The sequence below is a fragment of the Cupressus sempervirens genome, chromosome 10, assembly GCF_028749045.1.
Source record: "Cupressus sempervirens isolate cs-2001-9-10 chromosome 10, ASM2874904v1, whole genome shotgun sequence".
Lineage (NCBI taxonomy): Eukaryota > Viridiplantae > Streptophyta > Pinopsida > Cupressales > Cupressaceae > Cupressus > Cupressus sempervirens.
In genome coordinates, this window is record NC_143127.1 from 97,545,782 (window position 1) to 97,553,219 (window position 7,438).

Sequence of the window (7,438 nt, forward strand, 5' to 3'; positions counted from 1 at the left end):
AAAATCGAGTCAACAAAAGTAAATCGTGCATGTGAAAGCTTTTAAAAAGGAGGGAATAAGAACATTTTCACTTTAGAGCATTCAAGATTGAATGAAGTTCATTTTAAGCACTAAAGTTGAAGTGTGTTGATTTGCAATGTTCTGTAATACCCAAAATCAAATGTTCATCGCATTCATTCTTTTTAACCTTTAGCATCCAAGATTGTGTTGATCATGCATTCCAATGAAAATGTTATATTTTAATCCATGGCATTCAAGATTTGATTTTAGCAACATGCATTCAAAGACAAGTGTTTGAACATTCAAGATTTGATTTTAGCAACATGCATTCAAACACAAGTGTTTAAACATTCAAGTTCATTTTCCAAGAGCTTTAAACCATGTAAGGAGAACCTGCAAGAAACATGGTTAGTGGTTTTATAGAAGTCTTCAACTGACAATGCATGAGTTAGCAAATATCCCTGCAAAAATTACCAAAGTTTAGTCATTGATAGTGAAAATAAGTATCTAAAAGGCTACAAAATATGATAAAAACCAATACCATCATGACGGGCTCGGAACCAGCTTTTCTACGATATTTCATTTTCTAAAAACAGTGTTTGTATGCTCAAGTTATGAGCAAAACACCAAATGTTGCTTCTCAAGGCTTAAAAAGGCATGTAGAAATGATGTCTTGCTGACATAATCAAAGTGCAAGTTTAAATTTCATGGCCATATGGCTGTCATAGGCATTAAAAAAATTGACCTGCTAACATGGCAGATCCAATGGGCATGGACTATGCATGATTAGATAGTGACTTAATATAATGATGTTTTACTACAATGGGTAGAACCCAATGAATGAGTGCAGCGGTGTTGGTGGTCTTCAAAGGCCACGGGATGTGACTAGGAATGGCATTGTGGTGGCTGCTAGGTCGGTCTGGATGGGTCAGGATGGTACCTGCAAGAAATTTGGAAAATTTTGGGGGCCAAAATTTGTGCCACTCCAAAAAGACAGGCATGTATTTTACACTTTTTTGAATTTTTTTAATTAAAAAATACATATATATATATATATATATATATATATATATATATATGAATATGCATATTTTTACCAAACTTTCACAAAAAAAAGGTGTACCCAATTTTTTTTTTGTTTTAAAAAAATATTAAAGAAAATTTGAAGAAGAGAGAAGATGAGATTTTTTTTAAATTAAAAAAAAAAAAAAAAAAAAAAATTCACCTTGTGATTTGTGGGGGTCCCACCGGGTGTGCCAAAATGTAGAACAAGATTTAGTTTGCAAAGAACATTAACAATAAGGAAAACATTCACAAACTAAAACTATATTCACATATTAGACCAGACAAAAGAAGGTGTAAGAGAGTGCAAACTAAGAGGAATATCACTCCAAAAGCCTCCTTGATTTTGTAGATGCGTTCTTTGATGTAGATGCATCATTGGATGTAGATGCATTGTTGGATGGAGATTTGTGCTCAATAATTTTGCTCAAGTGTCAATGAAAGATATGGATCAAAGTGGATTTGTGGATGGATTTTGCCATTATGATGGTATTTTGATAGTCCTTAGTCTCTCAAAATAGCATAGAAGTGGATGATATTTGTGAAGGTACAGGGTTTCATTTATAGGCCAAGGGGTAGTGAGATGGAGGGTTAGGATGCAAGGAAGGGGAATTGGTTAAGGAGGGCTAGGATGCAAGGAGAAGAGAGCACATGGATTGTGCTTCTTCAAAGCTCTAGCCTTGTGACAAGTGTTACAAAGGGATTGGATAGGGAAGATAGTCAAGATAGGTGGTTAGAGGAAGTTATGAGGGAAGAAAAGTGGGGGATGAGTGTGGAAAATAGGCGTAAAAACTCTTTAAAGAGCCTTTAAGGCTCTTGAATAGGAATGCAAGACTTTAAGGGTGGAACTTTGACTTTGGTTTGGTTTAAGACTTTCTTAACCCTTGGTTAAAGTTGTGCACATGCTTAAGGAAGGGATTAGGCTTAGCTTAGGATGAGATTAAGAGGCAAGTGGTTTGGGTAGGTCAAGTCTTTATTTGAATATATTAAAAGAGGTTTTTAAGTCTTTGTTTGAATATTAAAATGGTTGGTGGGTGAAAGTTGTGACTTTAAAATGGGGGATGAAGTCTTTGTTTTGAATATTAAAATGGGAGGTGGGTGGAAGTCTTGACTTTGGCTTGGGTTAGGGATTCTTAATCTAGGATTAAGGTTGTGCACATGGTTAGAGTGAGGATTAGGCTTGGATTAGAGGGGGATTAGGGGGCAAGTGGCTTAGATTTGATGGGATGGGTTAGTTAGGTGGCTAAGTGAGGTTAGTATGTGTGAATGGGTTGGATTAGGGGTTAGGATAGGATTTAGGGAGGCTTTTAGAATTTTAGATATTTTATTAAATGATTTATTTAATAAAATAGGGATATGGAATTAAATTGAATAGATTTGAGGATTTATTCAATTTAATAGAGGAATAGGGATTTAATTGATAAATTGATTTTGGGTGATCATTTGATTTTATCAATTGGACTATAGTTAATTAAATTAAACTAATTAACTAGGGGATGACAATAGATTAATTAAATATTAAATACTTAATTAATGATGCCTTAGGAGATGACTAAATAGGATTACTTAAGTGATGTAATCAGATTTAGGTGTCTACACATGGATCCATAGGAGACTTAGAATGCACCAATAAACCATTAGTGGGTATCCATATGATTCTCAAGCAAGTGACTACATGTTTGATGTCTACATATTGCATTGGGTGATTTATCATAAGTTCTTCATTCACATCAGTACTTGGTTTTCTCATCATACTTTGACATATGGAACATCATTATCTCTATTTTATTCCTATGTAGGAACATTGGTCATCATCTTGAACCCTATTTGTAGGATATCTAATATTGAGGGAGATCTTCATGGTCTCTCTTCTTCTCTCTCAATCATTATTAAATAACAATGGGATGTGTCTTCATCTCTATTTTGGAGTAGACTGTTGTCCCACATGATTTTGTCCATTTATCTATTTTTAAGAGATTACATTTTCATTTTACATGGGTAGTGTTGGTCATTTTTACCCTCCATTTAGCCCATCACTGCTATCCAATTAGAGAAAATTTAAATGGGATGGATTCTTTGTTTTGGGTTAACCCACTAGAGTTGGTGGCTAACATTTGTGTTAGCTTGGTCCCTTTATTGACCAAGTTGGCTCAGTTTATTCTTTAACTGAGATAAATTTTCTTCTTTTGTCAAGTTGGCTCAACTTTTTCTTGGTCGAGTTAAATCTAGCTTGTAGATTTGATGGCTCTTGTGTTCTCATGAGCTATCTGCCCATCTTCCCAAAAGAGTGAGATGCTGTCATGCATCACCATTCTGATGTTTCCTCATACCACAGTGTCTTTGTGAGACTCTGAAACCCAAAATTACATGAGATATTTCCACATGTCTCTATTTTGTTGTTTCCTCATACTACAATGCTTCTACGAGGCTCTAAAACCTAGGATTGTGCCACGTTGTAGAGGGTCCCATTTCTAGCGCTTATTTTTTTAACTCAACATGCATCATGTAGATCGATGGTGGAGATTCAACAAAATATTATAAGATGGTCATCCATTCTATCAAATGGCAAGGCATGAGATGCTACCACACATCGCTATTCTAATGTTTTCTCATACACTAGTAACTCTGTGAGACTATGAAGCCTAAATTTATATGTGATGCTGCCACATGTCACCATTATGATGTTTCCTCATGTTGCAAAGTCTTTGCAATGCTCCAAAGCCCAAAATTGCATGAAAAACATTGGATCTGGTGCATCTTGGAGGGTTTCCTCATCACATCTAGGCCGTTCACCTTGAGAGGAAGATCTGCATCGATGGTGGTGACTTAATCTCTTGTTTAAGAGATTCCCTTGCCATCTGAGACATCTATTTTAAAAGAGAAGATCTATCTCGATGGCCATCATTTGTTTTTAGGGAAATCTAATTCCCCCCTCACAGTCAACCCTAAATTTTGCGAGAAGATTAGCTTCTTGTATTCATGACACAGTTACAGGGCCTATTTTTCAATGCCCAACAACTTCTTGGACCTTATTTCCATGATGCCAATGAACTCCATGCTTCTTTAATGTATGAAATTATTAGATTTTTGATGATTTGATCTCTTGTGGCTAGATGCATTATTTTTGCCTTGCTTGTCACTTCCAACATCAGATTGCACTTCATGTTCAAATTTCTTTCTGATTCTTTAGTTATTGCTCTCCTTTACAACTCAACTCCACCTGGTTGGGGTTTTAACTTTAGGTTAGATTCAATATTTATACTTTAACTCTATAAAAGAAAGTTGTAAATATTTCTTAAGAGTTCTTCTCTGTCTATATTTTGCAACAATGTTATGCTTTGCAACTTTTGCCTTCCATTAATGAAATAGCTCTATTTCTTACCTCTTCTTGCCATTCATTATTGTGCATGTCTTTTTCCTTGTTTTGAATGTTTCTTTCCTACTTAGAGTTATATGTTGTGTTTAATCTACTAATAATTGTTTTATTTTGAAGATATCCTTCCTTTTAGCATTTAATTAACTCCAAACTTGCATGTGAGTTCTTCAAACATAGATTAGAGTCTAGATCTACATATTGGAGTATTTTATTTATGTTTTGTGTAGCTATAGACAGAGTTGTAATCATGGTTCTATCTTGGTGCATCACCTTTCCCTTTCAAAATTTTAATTTCTATTCTCCTTCTCCCTTTTCCTCTCAAGTAGTAGTTTAGGTGCACCTATATAGTGAAGAAGCCAACCTTCTCTAAAGATTTAGCCTTACAGTGCAAGTCCTATGCTTGGAGGTTGTTTCTATGTTACACAAGTTCACTTGAGGGTCATATCTCAAGCAAGGGTGTAGACTTTTGTGTCAATAGGTACTTAACATGCCCTAGTATTTGGGATCCATCTCTTATTATATATATTTTACATTTTCCATAAGTTATACTTAAAGGGAGGTGTTAGTGTAATTAAGCCATATTACCTTGGTATTAAATTCACACATGGGTACTAATGACACTTAATAAAGCTTGTTGAAGGAATTGCACATGAGTATTTAATAAATTCTACTTTATGCACACTTATCATGCTTTATTTTATAATATTATTTATTTTGGATGGACTTTTTGACCTTAGATGAGAGATTCATCTTTTTTATTCTGATCACTTTATCACTTTCCACCTTTGTTTTACATATTTCACATTGTTTTTATACTATGGAGGATGATCCACCTCCATTGGACATGAAACTTGACCTTGGGTACATTATAATTTGTCTCTTGATTATCATGTAATAAGACAATGACACTTTTTATTATCTCATTTTCTCCTTTGTACTCACCTTGGCTGTATAACTAGGGGATCTCCTATGTACTATTTATTCAATAATGTATCCATGTTATTACATTCTTGATGAGAATACAATTTATTTTTTTATCATATGTATTCTCTCTTATTATTGTGTTTTGCATTACATCTAGATGTTGGGTGGATACCCTCATAAACAAATCTTACAATTACTCTCATTTTATGTACAACTTCACATCAAATCATGTAAAAAACTTAAGGAGGAATGAGAAACTCTTGAAAAAATATACAATGAATCTAATAAGATTAGGGGATATCATATTAATAATTATTTTAAGAATCTTGATCTAAGAACTTTGACCATTTACAAGACTACATCTATAAATTCAAGTAATTCAAACAAAGGATTTGTAATTATTTCTTAATGTGTTATCTAGGTTTATTCTTAATTATTCAGTTTTTGTTTCTTGGTTTCATATGCATCAGATTTCTATGGGAACATCATATGTTCATCCTAAGTTTTATGATTTTTTGAATCTCTAATCCAATAGGGACAAAAGTTAATCACACGGGTCTATTAAAGTCTTATAAACACCAAACATTGTTGGCAATTGATCCTAAGGTAAATTAATAAATAAGGAATCATGATAAGAAGTAAAAGAAGAAGAAAAATAAGCTAAGCATAGAATCTAAATCTTCTTCCTCTCAAGGTCAATCACCTAAGAAGGAGAATCCTTGATGTACATATTACAAGAAATAAAAAATTGATGAAAACCAATATCAATTGAGTCAAATTGATGAATTAAAGCATGTCTTTATGAAGGATAGAATTAGTGCATCTTCAACAATGTTAGTTAATTCATCTTATTCTTCATCTAATATATACATAAATAAGGGTTGAGAGCCTATTTTAGTTAAAAATTATAATGCAAAAAGATGACTCTACATACAAGAGCTTCCCATCATATGACATCTTTAGAGTCAATTTTATCTTTATTTGAGCCTTATAACATGTCACGTGTTTTGATAGAAAATAATATGTGTTTGTGTGTATACACACATAAATATACACAACACACACATTAATATGATTTTGAAGGGATATATTGATATTGGGGTTGAAACCTTGAATGATATCTTATATGTAAGTCACCTGAAAAACAATCTCCTTTCCATCTATCAAATTGTTGGAAATGATTGAAATAATTATAAGAAAAGTTGAGGGAGATTGTTGGAATAAAATATGGAACTAGTAAAGAATGTCCTCAATCATTGTTTTGTCATTGATGTCAAACTTGCTACTTGCAGGGATGAAAATTGCTTTAGTGATCCAAATACTATCAATTAGTTGATTGTCAAGGTGGAGGCAATTAATAAGATGTAACTAAAATACCTAGAGAAAGGTTGAAGTTATGATGTTGTAATGAAGTACAAGGATCAGCTAAGCCATTGATGAAAGAATGTATTTGATGACATACTACAAAGAATGGGCACACTGAAACATATCAAAGATTTAAGGTTTTAGCTAAGTCTTTTGTAAAGCTCAAACTAAGTTCATTAGAGAGAAGGAGCCGAGCAAGCTAGTAAGAGCCAAGCAAGCTAGTAAGAGCTGAGCAAGTTCTAGTTAATGCCGAGTAAACTTCAGATGCCGAGTAGTGCCGAGTAGAATCAAGTGCCGAGCAAGTTCAAGTGCCGAGTAAGTTCAAGTGCCGAGTAAGTTCAAGTGCCGAGCAAGTTCAAGTGCCGAGCTGGTATAGGTGCCGAGTAACATAGAGGTGCCAAGCACCAATAACTCAATAATGCTGAGTTGCTGCATTATTTAGGAAATCGAAGATTCGCCAGATCTAAGCCGACAAGGTTGTTATCTAGAAATCTGTGAATTAAAAGGAAGATAAGAATGATGATTTGGTGGGACAGAACACCATGTAGAACGTTTTTAAGATACAATTGGCAAAGTTTCAAGAAGAAAATAAGATATGGGGTAGATACATTGTATCTTACCTAATCCATTTTGAAACCCTAAAATTGAAGAGGGAGAATTGAGTGGTAAAGGCAAATCAGACTTCTATATAAGAAGACATAAGTTAATGAG